Genomic DNA, 21076 nt, shown 5'->3' on the forward strand with positions numbered 1-21076 from the left:
GATTCCCGGCCTCTGCTTCCCCATCTCTGATTCACCGCCTTTGATTCGCCACCTCTGATTCGCCATATCTGATTCCCCGCCTCTGTTTCCCCGCCTCTGATTCCCCGCCTCTTATTCCCCATATCTCATTCCCCGCCTCTGAATCCCCATCTCTGATTCTCGGACTCTGATTCCCCACCTCTGATTTTCGGCCTCTTATTCCCGGCATCTGATTCCGGCCTCTGATTCCCGGCATCTGATTCCCTGCTTCTGATTCTGATTCCCTGCCTTTGATTCCCCATCTCTGATTCCGCACATCTGATTCCCTGCCTCTGATTCCCCATCTCTGATTCCCCATATCTGATTCCCCGCCTCTGTTTCCCCGCCTCTGATTCCCCGCCTCTGTTTCCGAATATCTAAGTCCCCGCCTCTGATTACCCAGCTCTGATTCCCCGCCTCTGATTCCCCGCATCTGATTCCCTGCATCTGATTCCAAGCCTCTGATTCCCTGCCTCTGATTCCCAACCTCTGATTCCCCACCTCTGATTCCCCATATCTGATTCCCAGCCTCTGTTTCCCCGCCTCGTATTCCCCGCCTCTGTTTCCCCATATCTGATTCCTGGCCTCTGATTCCCCGCCTCTGATTCCCCGCCTCTGATTCCCTGCCTCTGATTCCCCATCTCCGATTCCGCACATCTGATTCCCTGCCTCTGATTCCCCGCCTCTGATTCCCCATCTCTGATTCACAACCTCTGATTCCCCACCTCTGATTCCCCATATCTGATTCCCCACCTCTGCTTCCCCGCCTCTGATTCCCCACCTCTGATTCCCAATATCTGATTCCCCGCCTCTGATTCCCCACCTCTGATTCCCCGCCTCTGATTCGCCAGCTATGATTCCCCGCCTCTGATTCCCCGCGTCTGATTCCCTGCCTCTGATTCCCCGCCTCTGATTCCACATCTCTGATTCACCACCTCTGATTCCCCGCGTCTGATTCCCCGCCTCTGATTCCCCATCTCTGATTCTCCATCTCTGATTCCCAAATTCTGATTCCCCGCCTCTGATTCCCCAGCTCTGATTCCTCGCCTCTGATTCCCTTCCTCTGATTCCCAACCTCTGATTCCACACCTCTGATTTCCCATATTGATTCCCTGCATCTGATTCCCCGCCTCTGATTCCCCAACTCTGATTCCCCGCCTCTGATTCCCCAGCTCTGATTCCCCGCCTCTGATTCCCCGTGTTTGATTCCCTGCCTCTGATTCCCGGCCTCTGATTCCCCGCCTCTGATTCCCCGCCTCTGATTCCCCGCGTCTGATTACCGGCCTCTGATTCCCCGCCTCTGATTCCCCATCTCTGATTCACAACCTCTGATTCCCCACCTCTGATTCCCCATATCTGATTCCCCACCTCTGATTCCCGGCCTCTTATTCCCGGCATCTGATTCCGGCCTCTGATTCCCGGCCTCTGATTCCCTGCTTCTGATTCTGATTCCCTGCCTCTGATTCCCCATCTCTGATTCCGCACATCTGATTCCCTGCCTCTGATTACCCCCCTCTGTTTCCCCGCCTCTGATTCCCCGCCTCTGTTTCCCAATATCTAAGTCCCCGCCTCTGATTCCCCAACTCTGATTCCCCACCTCTGATTCCGCAGCTCTGATTCCCCGCCTCTGATTCCCCGCATCTGATTCCCTGCATCTGATTCCAAGCCTCTGATTCCCTGCCTCTGATTCCCAACCTCTGATTCCCCACCTCTGATTCCCCATATCTGATTCCCCGCCTCTGTTTCCCCGCCTCTGATTCCCCACCTCTGTTTCCCCATATCTGATTCCCGGCCTCTGATTCCCCACCTCTGATTCCCCGCCTCTGATTCCCTGCCTCTGATTCCCCATCTCCGATTCCGCACATCTGATTCCCTGCCTCTGATTCCCCGCCTCTGATTCCCCACCTCTGATTCCCTGCCTCTGATTCCCAACCTCTGATTCCCCACCTCTGATTCCCCATATCTGATTCCCCGCCTCTGCTTCCCCGCCTCTGATTCCCCTCCTCTGATTCCCTGCCCCTGTTTCCCCATCTGTTTCACCGCCTTTGATTCGCCACCTCTGATTCCCCATATCTGATTCCCCGCCTCTGTTTCCCCGACTCTGATTCCCTGCCTCTGATTCCCAACCTCTGATTCTACACCTCTGATTCCCCATATCTGATTCCCCGCCTCTGTTTCCCCGCCTCTGATTCCCTGCCCCTGTTTCCCCATATCTGATTCCCTGCCTCTGATTCCCCAACTCTGATTCCCCGCCTCTGATTTCCCGTGTTTGATTCCCTGCCTCTGATTCCCCACCCCTCATTCCCCATCTCTGATTCACCGCCTTTGATTCGCCACCTCTGATTCCACATATCTGATTCCCCACCTCTGTTTCCCCGCCTCTGATTCTCCGCCTCTGATTCTCCATATCTCATTCCCCGCCTCTGAATCCCCATCTCTGATTCCCAGACTCTGATTCGCCACCTCTGATTCCCGGCCTCTTATTCCCAGCATCTGATTCCCGGCCTCTGATTCCCGGTCTCTGATTCCCCGCTTCTGATTCTGATTCCCTGCCTCTGATTCCCCATCTCTGATTAGGCACATCTGATTCCCTGCCTCTGATTCCCCACCTCTGATTCCCCATATCGGATTTCCCGCCTCTGTTTCCCCATATCTAATTCCCAACCTCTGATGCCCCAACTCTGATTCCCTGCCTCTGATTCCCCGCGTTCTATTCCCTGCCTCTGATTCCCCGCCTGTGATTCCCCATCTCTGATTCACCACCTCTGATTCCCCACCTCTGATTCCCCATATCTAATTCCCCGCCTCTGTTTGCCCGCCTCTGATTCCCCGCCTCTGTTTCCCCATATCTGATTCCCCGCCTCTGAATACCCAACTCTGATTCCCTGCCTCTGATTCCCCAGCTCTGATTCCCCGCCTTTGATTCCCCCCGTCTGATTCCCAGCCTCTGAATCCCCGTGTCTGATTTCCTGCCTCTGATTCCCCGCCTCTGATTCCCCATCTCTGATTCACAGCTTCTGATTCCCCACCTCTGATTCCCCATCTCTGATTCCGCACATCTGATTCCCTGCCTCTGATTCCCCGACTCTGATCCCCACCTCTGATTCCCCAGCTCTGATTCCCCGCCTCTGATTCCCCAACTCTGATTCCCCGCCTCTGATTCCCCAGCTCTGATTCCCCGCCTCTGATTCCCCGTGTTTGATTCCCTGCCTCTGATTCCCCGCCTCTGATTCCCCATCTCTGATTCAACGCCTTTGATTCGCCACCTCTGATTCCCATATCTGATTCCTCGCCTCTGTTTCCCCGCCTCTGATTCCCCGCCTCTGATTCCCCCTATCTCATTCCCCGCCTCTGATTCCCCATCTCTGATTCCCGGACTCTGATTCCCCACCTCTGATTCCCGGCCTCTTATTCCCGGCATCTGATTCCGGCCTCTGATTCCCGGCCTCTGATTCCATGCTTCTGATTCCCCATCTCTGATTCCGCAAATCTAATTCCCTGCCTCTGACTCCCCACCTATGATTCCCCATATCTGATTCCCCGCCTCTGTTTCCCCACCTCTGATTCCCCGCCTCTGTTTCCCCACCTCTGATTCCCCGCCTCTGTTTCCCCATATCTAAGTCCCCGCCTCTGATTCCCCAACTTTGATTCCCCACCTCTGATTCCCCAGCTCTGATTCCCCGCCTCTGATTCCCCGCATCTGATTCCATGCATCTGATTCCCAGCCTATGATTCCCAGCCTCTGATTCCCAACCTCTGATTCCCCACCTCTGATCCCCATATCTGATTCCCCGCCTCTGTTTCCCCGCCTCTGATTCCCCGCCTCTGTTTCCCCATATCTGATCCCCGCCTCTATTTGCCCGCCTCTGATTCCCCGCCTCTGTTTCCCCATATCTGATTCCCCGCCTCTGAATCCCCAACTCTGATTCCCTGCCTCTAATTTCCCAGCTCTGATTCCCCGCCTCTGATTCCCCGCGTCTGATTACCGGCCTCTGTTTCCCCGCCTCTGATTCCCCATCTCTGATTCACAACCTCTGATTCCCCACCTCTGATACCCCATATCTGATTCCCCGCCTCTGTTTCACCGCCTCTGATTCCCCGCCTCTGTTTCCCAATATCTAAGTCCCCGCCTCTGATTCCCCAACTCTGATTCCCCACCTCTGATTCCCCAGCTCTGATTCCCCGCCTCTGATTCCCCGCATCTGATTCCCTGCATCTGATTCCAAGCCTCTGATTCCCTGCCTCTGATTCCCAACCTCTGATACCCCACCTCTGATTCCCCATATCTGATTCCCCGCCTCTGTTTCCCCGCCTCTGATTCCCCACCTCTGTTTCCCCATATCTGATTCCCGGCCTCTGATTCCCCGCCTCTGATTCCCCTCCTCTGATTCCCTGCCTCTGATTCCCCATCTCCGATTCCGCACATCTGATTCCCTGCCTCTGATTCCCCGCCTCTGATTCCCCACCTCTGATTCCCTGCCTCTGATTCCCAACCTCTGATTCCCCACCTCTGATTCCCCATATCTGATTCCCCGCCTCTGTTTCCCCGCCTCTGATTCCCCAGCTCTGATTCCCCGTGTTTGATTCCCTGCCTCTGATTCCCTGCTCTGATTCACCATCTCTGTTTCACCGCCTTTGATTCGCCACCTCTGATTCCCCATATCTAATTCCCCGCCTCTGTTTCCCCGCCTCTGATTCCCTGCCTCTGATTCCCAACCTCTGATTCCACACCTCTGATTCCCCATGTCTGATTCCCCGCCTCTGTTTCCCCGCCTCTGATTCCCTGCCCCTGTTTCCCCATATCTGATTCCCTGCCTCTGATTCCCCAACTCTGATTCCCCGCCTCTGATTCCCCAGCTCTGATTCCTCGCCTCTGATTCCCCATCTCTGATTCACCGCCTTTGATTCGCCACCTCTGATTCCACATATCTGATTCCCCACCTCTGTTTCCCCGCCTCTGATTCCCCGCCTCTGATTCTCCATATCTCATTCCCCGCCTCTGAATCCCCATCTCTGATTCCCGGACTCTGATTCCCCACCTCTGATTCCCGGCCTCTTATTCCCAGCATCTGATTCCCGGCCTCTGATTCCCGGCCTCTGATTCCCCGCTTCTGATTCTGATTCCCTGCCTCTGATTCATCATCTCTGATTCCGCACATCTGATTCCCTGCCTCTGATTCCCCACCTCTGATTCCCCATATCGGATTTCCCGCCTCTGTTTCCCCATATCTAATTCCCAACCTCAAATGCCCCAACTCTGATTCCCTGCCTCTGATTCCCCGCGTTCTATTCCCTGCCTCTGATTCCCCGCCTGTGATTCCCCATCTCTGATTCACCACCTCTGATTCCCCACCTCTGATTCCCCATATCTAATTCCCCGCCTCTGTTTGCCCGCCTCTGATTCCCCGCCTCTGTTTCCCCATATCTGATTCCCCGCCTCTGAATCCCCAACTCTGATTCCCTGCCTCTGATTCCCCAGCTCTGATTCCCCGCCTTTGATTCCCCCCGTCTGATTCCCAGCCTCTGAATCCCCGTGTCTGATTTCCTGCCTCTGATTCCCCGCCTCTGATTCCCCATCTCTGATTCACAGCCTCTGATTCCCCACCTCTGATTCCCCATCTCTGATTCCGCACATCTGATTCCCCGCCTCTGATTCCCCAGCTCTGATTCCCCGCCTCTGATTCCCCGTGTTTGATTCCCTGCCTCTGATTCCCCGCCTCTGATTCCCCATCTTTGATTCAACGCCTTTGATTCGCCACCTCTGATTCCCATATCTGATTCCTCGCCTCTGTTTCCCCGCCTCTGATTCCCCGCCTCTGATTCCCCATATCTCATTCCCCGCCTCTGATTCCCCATCTCTGATTCCCGGACTCTGATTCCCCACCTCTGATTCCCGGCCTCCTATTCCCGGCATCTGATTCCGGCCTCTGATTCCCGGCCTCTGATTCCATGCTTCTGATTCCCCATCTCTGATTCCGCAAATCTAATTCCCTGCCTCTGATTCCCCACCTATGATTCCCCATATCTGATTCCCCGCCTCTGTTTCCCCACCTCTGATTCCCCGCCTCTGTTTCCCCATATCTAAGTCCCCGCCTCTGATTCCCCAACTTTCATTCCCCACCTCTGATTCCCCAGCTCTGATTCCCCGCCTCTGATTCCCCGCATCTGATTCCATGCATCTGATTCCCAGCCTCTGATTCCCAGCCTCTGATTCCCAACCTCTGATTCCCCACCTCTGATCCCCATATCTGATTCCCCGCCTCTGTTTCCCCGCCTCTGATTCCCCGCCTCTGTTTCCCCATATCTGATCCCCGCCTCTATTTGCCCGCCTCTGATTCCCCGCCTCTGTTTCCCCATATCTGATTCCCCGCCTCTGAATCCCAAACTCTGATTCCCTGCCTCTAATTTCCCACCTCTGATCCCCATATCTGATTCCCCGCCTCTGTTTCCCCGCCTCTGATTCCCCGCCTCTGTTTCCCCATATCTGATCCCCGCCTCTATTTGCCCGCCTCTGATTCCCCGCCTCTGTTTCCCCATATCTGATTCCCCGCCTCTGAATCCCCAACTCTGATTCCCTGCCTCTAATTTCCCAGCTCTGATTCCCCGCCTCTGATTCCCCGCGTCTGATTACCGGCCTCTGATTCCCCGCCTCTGATTCCACATCTCTGATTCACCACCTCTGATTCCCCGCGTCTGATTCCCTGCCTTTGATTCCCCATCTCTGATTCCCCATCTCTGATTCCCCAATTCTGATTCCCCTCCTCTGATTCCCCGTGTTTGATTCCCTGCCTCTGATTCCCGGCCTCTGCTTCCCCATCTCTGATTCACCGCCTTTGATTCGCCACCACTGATTCGCCATATCTGATTCCCCGCCTCTGTTTCCCCGCCTCTGATTCCCCGCCTCTTATTCCCCATATCTCATTCCCCGCCTCTGAATCCCCATCTCTGATTCTCGGACTCTGATTCCCCACCTCTGATTTTCGGCCTCTTATTCCCGGCATCTGATTCCGGCCTCTGATTCCCGGCATCTGATTCCCTGCTTCTGATTCTGATTCCCTGCCTTTGATTCCCCATCTCTGATTCCGCACATCTGATTCCCTGCCTCTGATTCCCCATCTCTGATTCCCCATATCTGATTCCCCGCCTCTGTTTCCCCGCCTCTGATTCCCCGCCTCTGTTTCCGAATATCTAAGTCCCCGCCTCTGATTACCCAGCTCTGATTCCCCGCCTCTGATTCCCCGCATCTGATTCCCTGCATCTGATTCCAAGCCTCTGATTCCCTGCCTCTGATTCCCAACCTCTGATTCCCCACCTCTGATTCCCCATATCTGATTCCCAGCCTCTGTTTCCCCGCCTCGTATTCCCCGCCTCTGTTTCCCCATATCTGATTCCTGGCCTCTGATTCCCCGCCTCTGATTCCCCGCCTCTGATTCCCTGCCTCTGATTCCCCATCTCCGATTCCGCACATCTGATTCCCTGCCTCTGATTCCCCGCCTCTGATTCCCCATCTCTGATTCACAACCTCTGATTCCCCACCTCTGATTCCCCATATCTGATTCCCCACCTCTGCTTCCCCGCCTCTGATTCCCCACCTCTGATTCCCAATATCTGATTCCCCGCCTCTGATTCCCCACCTCTGATTCCCCGCCTCTGATTCGCCAGCTATGATTCCCCGCCTCTGATTCCCCGCGTCTGATTCCCTGCCTCTGATTCCCCGCCTCTGATTCCACATCTCTGATTCACCACCTCTGATTCCCCGCGTCTGATTCCCCGCCTCTGATTCCCCATCTCTGATTCTCCATCTCTGATTCCCAAATTCTGATTCCCCGCCTCTGATTCCCCAGCTCTGATTCCTCGCCTCTGATTCCCTTCCTCTGATTCCCAACCTCTGATTCCACACCTCTGATTTCCCATATTGATTCCCTGCATCTGATTCCCCGCCTCTGATTCCCCAACTCTGATTCCCCGCCTCTGATTCCCCAGCTCTGATTCCCCGCCTCTGATTCCCCGTGTTTGATTCCCTGCCTCTGATTCCCGGCCTCTGATTCCCCGCCTCTGATTCCCCGCCTCTGATTCCCCGCGTCTGATTACCGGCCTCTGATTCCCCGCCTCTGATTCCCCATCTCTGATTCACAACCTCTGATTCCCCACCTCTGATTCCCCATATCTGATTCCCCACCTCTGATTCCCGGCCTCTTATTCCCGGCATCTGATTCCGGCCTCTGATTCCCGGCCTCTGATTCCCTGCTTCTGATTCTGATTCCCTGCCTCTGATTCCCCATCTCTGATTCCGCACATCTGATTCCCTGCCTCTGATTACCCCCCTCTGTTTCCCCGCCTCTGATTCCCCGCCTCTGTTTCCCAATATCTAAGTCCCCGCCTCTGATTCCCCAACTCTGATTCCCCACCTCTGATTCCGCAGCTCTGATTCCCCGCCTCTGATTCCCCGCATCTGATTCCCTGCATCTGATTCCAAGCCTCTGATTCCCTGCCTCTGATTCCCAACCTCTGATTCCCCACCTCTGATTCCCCATATCTGATTCCCCGCCTCTGTTTCCCCGCCTCTGATTCCCCACCTCTGTTTCCCCATATCTGATTCCCGGCCTCTGATTCCCCACCTCTGATTCCCCGCCTCTGATTCCCTGCCTCTGATTCCCCATCTCCGATTCCGCACATCTGATTCCCTGCCTCTGATTCCCCGCCTCTGATTCCCCACCTCTGATTCCCTGCCTCTGATTCCCAACCTCTGATTCCCCACCTCTGATTCCCCATATCTGATTCCCCGCCTCTGCTTCCCCGCCTCTGATTCCCCTCCTCTGATTCCCTGCCCCTGTTTCCCCATCTGTTTCACCGCCTTTGATTCGCCACCTCTGATTCCCCATATCTGATTCCCCGCCTCTGTTTCCCCGACTCTGATTCCCTGCCTCTGATTCCCAACCTCTGATTCTACACCTCTGATTCCCCATATCTGATTCCCCGCCTCTGTTTCCCCGCCTCTGATTCCCTGCCCCTGTTTCCCCATATCTGATTCCCTGCCTCTGATTCCCCAACTCTGATTCCCCGCCTCTGATTTCCCGTGTTTGATTCCCTGCCTCTGATTCCCCACCCCTCATTCCCCATCTCTGATTCACCGCCTTTGATTCGCCACCTCTGATTCCACATATCTGATTCCCCACCTCTGTTTCCCCGCCTCTGATTCTCCGCCTCTGATTCTCCATATCTCATTCCCCGCCTCTGAATCCCCATCTCTGATTCCCAGACTCTGATTCGCCACCTCTGATTCCCGGCCTCTTATTCCCAGCATCTGATTCCCGGCCTCTGATTCCCGGTCTCTGATTCCCCGCTTCTGATTCTGATTCCCTGCCTCTGATTCCCCATCTCTGATTAGGCACATCTGATTCCCTGCCTCTGATTCCCCACCTCTGATTCCCCATATCGGATTTCCCGCCTCTGTTTCCCCATATCTAATTCCCAACCTCTGATGCCCCAACTCTGATTCCCTGCCTCTGATTCCCCGCGTTCTATTCCCTGCCTCTGATTCCCCGCCTGTGATTCCCCATCTCTGATTCACCACCTCTGATTCCCCACCTCTGATTCCCCATATCTAATTCCCCGCCTCTGTTTGCCCGCCTCTGATTCCCCGCCTCTGTTTCCCCATATCTGATTCCCCGCCTCTGAATACCCAACTCTGATTCCCTGCCTCTGATTCCCCAGCTCTGATTCCCCGCCTTTGATTCCCCCCGTCTGATTCCCAGCCTCTGAATCCCCGTGTCTGATTTCCTGCCTCTGATTCCCCGCCTCTGATTCCCCATCTCTGATTCACAGCTTCTGATTCCCCACCTCTGATTCCCCATCTCTGATTCCGCACATCTGATTCCCTGCCTCTGATTCCCCGACTCTGATCCCCACCTCTGATTCCCCAGCTCTGATTCCCCGCCTCTGATTCCCCAACTCTGATTCCCCGCCTCTGATTCCCCAGCTCTGATTCCCCGCCTCTGATTCCCCGTGTTTGATTCCCTGCCTCTGATTCCCCGCCTCTGATTCCCCATCTCTGATTCAACGCCTTTGATTCGCCACCTCTGATTCCCATATCTGATTCCTCGCCTCTGTTTCCCCGCCTCTGATTCCCCGCCTCTGATTCCCCCTATCTCATTCCCCGCCTCTGATTCCCCATCTCTGATTCCCGGACTCTGATTCCCCACCTCTGATTCCCGGCCTCTTATTCCCGGCATCTGATTCCGGCCTCTGATTCCCGGCCTCTGATTCCATGCTTCTGATTCCCCATCTCTGATTCCGCAAATCTAATTCCCTGCCTCTGACTCCCCACCTATGATTCCCCATATCTGATTCCCCGCCTCTGTTTCCCCACCTCTGATTCCCCGCCTCTGTTTCCCCACCTCTGATTCCCCGCCTCTGTTTCCCCATATCTAAGTCCCCGCCTCTGATTCCCCAACTTTGATTCCCCACCTCTGATTCCCCAGCTCTGATTCCCCGCCTCTGATTCCCCGCATCTGATTCCATGCATCTGATTCCCAGCCTATGATTCCCAGCCTCTGATTCCCAACCTCTGATTCCCCACCTCTGATCCCCATATCTGATTCCCCGCCTCTGTTTCCCCGCCTCTGATTCCCCGCCTCTGTTTCCCCATATCTGATCCCCGCCTCTATTTGCCCGCCTCTGATTCCCCGCCTCTGTTTCCCCATATCTGATTCCCCGCCTCTGAATCCCCAACTCTGATTCCCTGCCTCTAATTTCCCAGCTCTGATTCCCCGCCTCTGATTCCCCGCGTCTGATTACCGGCCTCTGTTTCCCCGCCTCTGATTCCCCATCTCTGATTCACAACCTCTGATTCCCCACCTCTGATACCCCATATCTGATTCCCCGCCTCTGTTTCACCGCCTCTGATTCCCCGCCTCTGTTTCCCAATATCTAAGTCCCCGCCTCTGATTCCCCAACTCTGATTCCCCACCTCTGATTCCCCAGCTCTGATTCCCCGCCTCTGATTCCCCGCATCTGATTCCCTGCATCTGATTCCAAGCCTCTGATTCCCTGCCTCTGATTCCCAACCTCTGATACCCCACCTCTGATTCCCCATATCTGATTCCCCGCCTCTGTTTCCCCGCCTCTGATTCCCCACCTCTGTTTCCCCATATCTGATTCCCGGCCTCTGATTCCCCGCCTCTGATTCCCCTCCTCTGATTCCCTGCCTCTGATTCCCCATCTCCGATTCCGCACATCTGATTCCCTGCCTCTGATTCCCCGCCTCTGATTCCCCACCTCTGATTCCCTGCCTCTGATTCCCAACCTCTGATTCCCCACCTCTGATTCCCCATATCTGATTCCCCGCCTCTGTTTCCCCGCCTCTGATTCCCCAGCTCTTATTCCCCGTGTTTGATTCCCTGCCTCTGATTCCCTGCTCTGATTCACCATCTCTGTTTCACCGCCTTTGATTCGCCACCTCTGATTCCCCATATCTAATTCCCCGCCTCTGTTTCCCCGCCTCTGATTCCCTGCCTCTGATTCCCAACCTCTGATTCCACACCTCTGATTCCCCATGTCTGATTCCCCGCCTCTGTTTCCCCGCCTCTGATTCCCTGCCCCTGTTTCCCCATATCTGATTCCCTGCCTCTGATTCCCCAACTCTGATTCCCCGCCTCTGATTCCCCAGCTCTGATTCCTCGCCTCTGATTCCCCATCTCTGATTCACCGCCTTTGATTCGCCACCTCTGATTCCACATATCTGATTCCCCACCTCTGTTTCCCCGCCTCTGATTCCCCGCCTCTGATTCTCCATATCTCATTCCCCGCCTCTGAATCCCCATCTCTGATTCCCGGACTCTGATTCCCCACCTCTGATTCCCGGCCTCTTATTCCCAGCATCTGATTCCCGGCCTCTGATTCCCGGCCTCTGATTCCCCGCTTCTGATTCTGATTCCCTGCCTCTGATTCATCATCTCTGATTCCGCACATCTGATTCCCTGCCTCTGATTCCCCACCTCTGATTCCCCATATCGGATTTCCCGCCTCTGTTTCCCCATATCTAATTCCCAACCTCAAATGCCCCAACTCTGATTCCCTGCCTCTGATTCCCCGCGTTCTATTCCCTGCCTCTGATTCCCCGCCTGTGATTCCCCATCTCTGATTCACCACCTCTGATTCCCCACCTCTGATTCCCCATATCTAATTCCCCGCCTCTGTTTGCCCGCCTCTGATTCCCCGCCTCTGTTTCCCCATATCTGATTCCCCGCCTCTGAATCCCCAACTCTGATTCCCTGCCTCTGATTCCCCAGCTCTGATTCCCCGCCTTTGATTCCCCCCGTCTGATTCCCAGCCTCTGAATCCCCGTGTCTGATTTCCTGCCTCTGATTCCCCGCCTCTGATTCCCCATCTCTGATTCACAGCCTCTGATTCCCCACCTCTGATTCCCCATCTCTGATTCCGCACATCTGATTCCCCGCCTCTGATTCCCCAGCTCTGATTCCCCGCCTCTGATTCCCCGTGTTTGATTCCCTGCCTCTGATTCCCCGCCTCTGATTCCCCATCTTTGATTCAACGCCTTTGATTCGCCACCTCTGATTCCCATATCTGATTCCTCGCCTCTGTTTCCCCGCCTCTGATTCCCCGCCTCTGATTCCCCATATCTCATTCCCCGCCTCTGATTCCCCATCTCTGATTCCCGGACTCTGATTCCCCACCTCTGATTCCCGGCCTCCTATTCCCGGCATCTGATTCCGGCCTCTGATTCCCGGCCTCTGATTCCATGCTTCTGATTCCCCATCTCTGATTCCGCAAATCTAATTCCCTGCCTCTGATTCCCCACCTATGATTCCCCATATCTGATTCCCCGCCTCTGTTTCCCCACCTCTGATTCCCCGCCTCTGTTTCCCCATATCTAAGTCCCCGCCTCTGATTCCCCAACTTTGATTCCCCACCTCTGATTCCCCAGCTCTGATTCCCCGCCTCTGATTCCCCGCATCTGATTCCATGCATCTGATTCCCAGCCTCTGATTCCCAGCCTCTGATTCCCAACCTCTGATTCCCCACCTCTGATCCCCATATCTGATTCCCCGCCTCTGTTTCCCCGCCTCTGATTCCCCGCCTCTGTTTCCCCATATCTGATCCCCGCCTCTATTTGCCCGCCTCTGATTCCCCGCCTCTGTTTCCCCATATCTGATTCCCCGCCTCTGAATCCCCAACTCTGATTCCCTGCCTCTAATTTCCCAGCTCTGATTCCCCGCCTCTGATTCCCCGCGTCTGATTACCGGCCTCTGATTCCCCGCCTCTGATTCCACATCTCTGATTCACCACCTCTGATTCCCCGCGTCTGATTCCCTGCCTCTGATTCCCCATCTCTGATTCCCCATCTCTGATTCCCCAATTCTGATTCCCCTCCTCTGATTCCCCGTGTTTGATTCCCTGCCTCTGATTCCCGGCCTCTGCTTCCCCATCTCTGATTCACCGCCTTTGATTCGCCACCTCTGATTCGCCATATCTGATTCCCCGCCTCTGTTTCCCCGCCTCTGATTCCCCGCCTCTTATTCCCCATATCTCATTCCCCGCCTCTGAATCCCCATCTCTGATTCTCGGACTCTGATTCCCCACCTCTGATTTTCGGCCTCTTATTCCCGGCATCTGATTCCGGCCTCTGATTCCCGGCATCTGATTCCCTGCTTCTGATTCTGATTCCCTGCCTTTGATTCCCCATCTCTGATTCCGCACATCTGATTCCCTGCCTCTGATTCCCCATCTCTGATTCCCCATATCTGATTCCCCGCCTCTGTTTCCCCGCCTCTGATTCCCCGCCTCTGTTTCCGAATATCTAAGTCCCCGCCTCTGATTCCCCAGCTCTGATTCCCCGCCTCTGATTCCCCGCATCTGATTCCCTGCATCTGATTCCAAGCCTCTGATTCCCTGCCTCTGATTCCCAACCTCTGATTCCCCACCTCTGATTCCCCATATCTGATTCCCAGCCTCTGTTTCCCCGCCTCGTATTCCCCGCCTCTGTTTCCCCATATCTGATTCCTGGCCTCTGATTCCCCGCCTCTGATTCCCCGCCTCTGATTCCCTGCCTCTGATTCCCCATCTCCGATTCCGCACATCTGATTCCCTGCCTCTGATTCCCCGCCTCTGATTCCCCATCTCTGATTCACAACCTCTGATTCCCCACCTCTGATTCCCCATATCTGATTCCCCACCTCTGTTTCCCCGCCTCTGATTCCCCACCTCTGATTCCCAATATCTGATTCCCCGCCTCTGATTCCCCACCTCTGATTCCCCGCCTCTGATTCGCCAGCTATGATTCCCCGCCTCTGATTCCCCGCGTCTGATTCCCTGCCTCTGATTCCCCGCCTCTGATTCCACATCTCTGATTCACCACCTCTGATTCCCCGCGTCTGATTCCCCGCCTCTGATTCCCCATCTCTGATTCTCCATCTCTGATTCCCAAATTCTGATTCCCCGCCTCTGATTCCCCAGCTCTGATTCCTCGCCTCTGATTCCCTTCCTCTGATTCCCAACCTCTGATTCCACACCTCTGATTTCCCATATTGATTCCCTGCATCTGATTCCCCGCCTCTGATTCCCCAACTCTGATTCCCCGCCTCTGATTCCCCAGCTCTGATTCCCCGCCTCTGATTCCCCGTGTTTGATTCCCTGCCTCTGATTCCCGGCCTCTGATTCCCCGCCTCTGATTCCCCGCCTCTGATTCCCCGCGTCTGATTACCGGCCTCTGATTCCCCGCCTCTGATTCCCCATCTCTGATTCACAACCTCTGATTCCCCACCTCTGATTCCCCACCTCTGATTCCCGGCCTCTTATTCCCGGCATCTGATTCCGGCCTCTGATTCCCGGCCTCTGATTCCCGGCTTCTGATTCTGATTCCCTGCCTCTGATTCCCCATCTCTGATTCCGCACATCTGATTCCCTGCCTCTGATTACCCCCCTCTGTTTCCCCGCCTCTGATTCCCCGCCTCTGTTTCCCAATATCTAAGTCCCCGCCTCTGATTCCCCAACTCTGATTCCCCACCTCTGATTCCGCAGCTCTGATTCCCCGCCTCTGATTCCCCGCATCTGATTCCCTGCATCTGATTCCAAGCCTCTGATTCCCTGCCTCTGATTCCCAACCTCTGATTCCCCACCTCTGATTCCCCATATCTGATTCCCCGCCTCTGTTTCCCCGCCTCTGATTCCCCACCTCTGTTTCCCCATATCTGATTCCCGGCCTCTGATTCCCCACCTCTGATTCCCCGCCTCTGATTCCCTGCCTCTGATTCCCCATCTCCGATTCCGCACATCTGATTCCCTGCCTCTGATTCCCCGCCTCTGATTCCCCACCTCTGATTCCCTGCCTCTGATTCCCAACCTCTGATTCCCCACCTCTGATTCCCCATATCTGATTCCCCGCCTCTGCTTCCCCGCCTCTGATTCCCCTCCTCTGATTCCCTGCCCCTGTTTCCCCATCTGTTTCACCGCCTTTGATTCGCCACCTCTGATTCCCCATATCTGATTCCCCGCCTCTGTTTCCCCGACTCTGATTCCCTGCCTCTGATTCCCAACCTCTGATTCTACACCTCTGATTCCCCATATCTGATTCCCCGCCTCTGTTTCCCCGCCTCTGATTCCCTGCCCCTGTTTCCCCATATCTGATTCCCTGCCTCTGATTCCCCAACTCTGATTCCCCGCCTCTGATTTCCCGTGTTTGATTCCCTGCCTCTGATTCCCCACCCCTCATTCCCCATCTCTGATTCACCGCCTTTGATTCGCCACCTCTGATTCCACATATCTGATTCCCCACCTCTGTTTCCCCGCCTCTGATTCTCCGCCTCTGATTCTCCATATCTCATTCCCCGCCTCTGAATCCCCATCTCTGATTCCCAGACTCTGATTCGCCACCTCTGATTCCCGGCCTCTTATTCCCAGCATCTGATTCCCGGCCTCTGATTCCCGGCCTCTGATTCCCCGCTTCTGATTCTGATTCCCTGCCTCTGATTCCCCATCTCTGATTAGGCACATCTGATTCCCTGCCTCTGATTCCCCACCTCTGATTCCCCATATCGGATTTCCCGCCTCTGTTTCCCCATATCTAATTCCCAACCTCTGATGCCCCAACTCTGATTCCCTGCCTCTGATTCCCCGCGTTCTATTCCCTGCCTCTGATTCCCCGCCTGTGATTCCCCATCTCTGATTCACCACCTCTGATTCCCCACCTCTGATTCCCCATATCTAATTCCCCGCCTCTGTTTGCCCGCCTCTGATTCCCCGCCTCTGTTTCCCCATATCTGATTCCCCGCCTCTGAATACCCAACTCTGATTCCCTGCCTCTGATTCCCCAGCTCTGATTCCCCGCCTTTGATTCCCCCCGTCTGATTCCCAGCCTCTGAATCCCCGTGTCTGATTTCCTGCCTCTGATTCCCCGCCTCTGATTCCCCATCTCTGATTCACAGCCTCTGATTCCCCACCTCTGATTCCCCATCTCTGATTCCGCACATCTGATTCCCTGCCTCTGATTCCCCGACTCTGATCCCCACCTCTGATTCCCCAGCTCTGATTCCCCGCCTCTGATTCCCCAACTCTGATTCCCCGCCTCTGATTCCCCAGCTCTGATTCCCCGCCTCTGATTCCCCGTGTTTGATTCCCTGCCTCTGATTCCCCGCCTCTGATTCCCCATCTCTGATTCAACGCCTTTGATTCGCCACCTCTGATTCCCATATCTGATTCCTCGCCTCTGTTTCCCCGCCTCTGATTCCCCGCCTCTGATTCCCCCTATCTCATTCCCCGCCTCTGATTCCCCATCTCTGATTCCCGGACTCTGATTCCCCACCTCTGATTCCCGGCCTCTTATTCCCGGCATCTGATTCCGGCCTCTGATTCCCGGCCTCTGATTCCATGCTTCTGATTCCCCATCTCTGATTCCGCAAATCTAATTCCCTGCCTCTGACTCCCCACCTATGATTCCCCATATCTGATTCCCCGCCTCTGTTTCCCCACCTCTGATTCCCCGCCTCTGTTTCCCCACCTCTGATTCCCCGCCTCTGTTTCCCCATATCTAAGTCCCCGCCTCTGATTCCCCAACTTTGATTCCCCACCTCTGATTCCCCAGCTCTGATTCCCCGCCTCTGATTCCCCGCATCTGATTCCATGCATCTGATTCCCAGCCTATGATTCCCAGCCTCTGATTCCCAACCTCTGATTCCCCACCTCTGATCCCCATATCTGATTCCCCGCCTCTGTTTCCCCGCCTCTGATTCCCCGCCTCTGTTTCCCCATATCTGAACCCCGCCTCTATTTGCCCGCCTCTGATTCCCCGCCTCTGTTTCCCCATATCTGATTCCCCGCCTCTGAATCCCCAACTCTGATTCCCTGCCTCTAATTTCCCAGCTCTGATTCCCCGCCTCTGATTCCCCGCGTCTGATTACCGGCCTCTGTTTCCCCGCCTCTGATTCCCCATCTCTGATTCACAACCTCTGATTCCCCACCTCTGATACCCCATATCTGATTCCCCGCCTCTGTTTCACCGCCTCTGATTCCCCACCTCTGATTCCCAATATCTGATTCCCCGCCTCTGATTCCCCACCTCTGATTCCCCGCCTCTGATTCGCCAGCTATGATTCCCCGCCTCTTATTCCCCGCGTCTGATTCCCTGCCTCTGATTCCCCTCCTCTGATTCCACATCTCTGATTCACCACCTCTGATTCCCCGCGTCTGATTCCCTGCCTCTGATTCCCCATCTCTGATTCCCCATCTCTGATTCCCCAATTCTGATTCCCCTCCTCTGATTCCCCGTGATTGATTCCCTGCCTCTGATTCCCGTCCTCTGATTCCCCATCTCTGATTCACCGCCTTTTATTCGCCACCTCTGATTCGCCATATCTGATTCCCCGCCTCTGTTTCCCCGCCTCTGATTCCCCGCCTCTTATTCCCCATATCTCATTCCCCGCCTCTGAATCCCCATCTCTGATTCCCGGACTCTGATTCCCCACCTCTGATTCACCGCCTTTGATTCGCCACCTCTGATTCCCCAAATCTGATTCCCCGCCTCTGTTTCCCCGCCTCTGATTCCCCGCTTCTGATTCCCCGCGTCTGATTACCGGCCTCTGATTCCCCGCCTCTGATTCCCCATCTCTGATTCACAACCTCTGATTCCCCACCTCTGATTCCCCATATCTGATTCCCCACCTCTGATTCCCGGCCTCTTATTCCCGGCATCTGATTCCGGCCTCTGATTCCCGGCCTCTGATTCCCTGCTTCTGATTCTGATTCCCTGCCTCTGATTCCCCATCTCTGATTCCGCACATCTGATTCCCTGCCTCTGATTACCCCCCTCTGTTTCCCCGCCTCTGATTCCCCGCCTCTGTTTCCCAATATCTAAGTCCCCGCCTCTGATTCCCCAACTCTGATTCCCCACCTCTGATTCCCCAGCTCTGATTCCCCGCCTCTGATTCCCCGCATCTGATTCCCTGCATCTGATTCCAAGCCTCTGATTCCCTGCCTCTGATTCCCAACCTCTGATACCCCACCTCTGATTCCCCATATCTGATTCCCCGCCTCTGTTTCCCCGCCTCTGATTCCCCACCTCTGTTTCCCCATATCTGATTCCCGGCCTCTGATTCCCCGCCTCTGATTCCCCGCCTCTGATTCCCTGCCTCTGATTCCCCATCTCCGATTCCGCACATCTGATTCCCTGCCTCTGATTCCCCGCCTCTGATTCCCCACCTCTGATTCCCCGCCTCTGATTCGCCAGCTATGATTCCCCGCCTCTTATTCCCCGCGTCTGATTCCCTGCCTCTGATTCCCCTCCTCTGATTCCACATCTCTGATTCACCACCTCTGATTCCCCGCGTCTGATTCCCTGCCTCTGATTCCCCATCTCTGATTCCCCATCTCTGATTCCCCAATTCTGATTCCCCTCCTCTGATTCCCCGTGTTTGATTCCCTGCCTCTGATTCCCGTCCTCTGATTCCCCATCTCTGATTCACCGCCTTTTATTCGCCACCTCTGATTCGCCATATATGATTCCCCGCCTCTGTTTCCCCGCCTCTGATTCCCCGCCTCTTATTCCCCATATCTCATTCCCCGCCTCTGAATCCCCATCTCTGATTCCCGGACTCTGATTCCCCACCTCTGATTTCCGGCCTCTTATTCCCGGCATCTGATTCCGGCCTCTGATTCCCGGCATCTGATTCCCTGCTTCTGATTCTGATTCCCTGCCTTTGATTCCCCATCTCTGATTCCGCACATCTGATTCCCTGCCTCTGATTCCCCATCTCTGATTCCCCATATCTGATTCCCCACCTCTGTTTCCCCGCCTTTGATTTCCCATATTGATTCCCTGCATCTGATTCCCCGCCTCTGATTCCCCAACTCTGATTCCCCGCCTCTGATTCCCCAGCTCTGATTCCCCTCCTCTGATTCCCCGTGTTTGATTCCCTGCCTCCGATTCCCGGCCTCTGATTCCCCATCTCTGATTCACCGCCTTTGATTCGCCACCTCTGATTCCCCAAATCTGATTCCCCGCCTCTGTTTCCCCGCCTCTGATTCCCCGCTTCTGATTCCCCGCGTCTGATTACCGGCCTCTGATTCCCCGCCTCTGATTCCCCATCTCTGATTCACAACCTCTGATTCCCCACCTCTGATTCCCCATATCTGATTCCCCACCTCTGATTCCCGGCCTCTTATTCCCGGCATCTGATTCCGGCCTCTGATTCCCGGCCTCTGATTCCCTGCTTCTGATTCTGATTCCCTGCCTCTGATTCCCCATCTCTGATTCCGCACATCTGATTCCCTGCCTCTGATTACCCCCCTCTGTTTCCCCGCCTCTGATTCCCCGCCTCTGTTTCCCAATATCTAAGTCCCCGCCTCTGATTCCCCAACTCTGATTCCCCACCTCTGATTCCCCAGCTCTGATTCCCCGCATCTGATTCCCCGCATCTGATTCCCTGCATCTGATTCCAAGCCTCTGATTCCCTGCCTCTGATTCCCAACCTCTGATACCCCACCTCTGATTCCCCATATCTGATTCCCCGCCTCTGTTTCCTCGCCTCTGATTCCCCACCTCTGTTTCCCCATATCTGATTCCCGGCCTCTGATTCCCCGCCTCTGATTCCCCTCCTCTGATTCCCTGCCTCTGATTCCCCATCTCCGATTCCGCACATCTGATTCCCTGCCTCTGATTCCCCGCCTCTGATTCCCCACCTCTGATTCCCTGCCTCTGATTCCCAACCTCTGATTCCCCACCTCTGATTCCCCATATCTGATTCCCCGCCTCTGTTTCCCCGCCTCTGATTCCCCTCCTCTGATTCCCCAACTCTAATTCCCCGCCTCTGATTCCCCAGCTCTGATTCCCCGTGTTTGATTCCCTGCCTCTGATTCCCTGCTCTGATTCACCATCTCTGTTTCACCGCCTTTGATTCGCCACCTCTGATTCCCCATATCTAATTCCCCGCCTCTGTTTCCCCGCCTCTGATTCCCTGCCTCTGATTCCCAACCTCTGATTCCACACCTCTGATTCCCCATGTCTGATTCCCCGCTTCTGTTTCCCCGCCTCTGATTCCCTGCCCCTGTTTCCCCATATCTGATTCCCTGCCTCTGATTCCCCAACTCTGATTCCCCGCCTCTGATTCCCCAGCTCTGATTCCCCGCCTCTGATTCCCCATCTCTGATTCACCGCCTTTGATTCGCCACCTCTGATTCCACATATCTGATTCCCCACCTCTGTTTCCCCGCCTCTGATTCCCCGCCTCTGATTCTCCATATCTCATTCCCCGCCTCTGAATCCCCATCTCTGTTTCCCGGACTCTGATTCCCCACCTCTGATTCCCGGCCTCTTATTCCCAGCATCTGATTCCCGGCCTCTGATTCCCGGCCTCTGATTCCCCGCTTCTGATTCTGATTCCCTGCCTCTGATTCATCATCTCTGATTCCGCACATCTGATTCCCTGCCTCTGATTCCCCACCTCTGATTCCCCATATCGGATTTCCCGCCTCTGTTTCCCCATATCTAATTCCCAACCTCTGATGCCCCAACTCTGATTCCCTGCCTCTGATTCCCCGCGTTCTATTC

This window comes from Narcine bancroftii, chromosome 7 (assembly GCF_036971445.1).
Source record: "Narcine bancroftii isolate sNarBan1 chromosome 7, sNarBan1.hap1, whole genome shotgun sequence".
NCBI lineage: Eukaryota > Metazoa > Chordata > Chondrichthyes > Torpediniformes > Narcinidae > Narcine > Narcine bancroftii.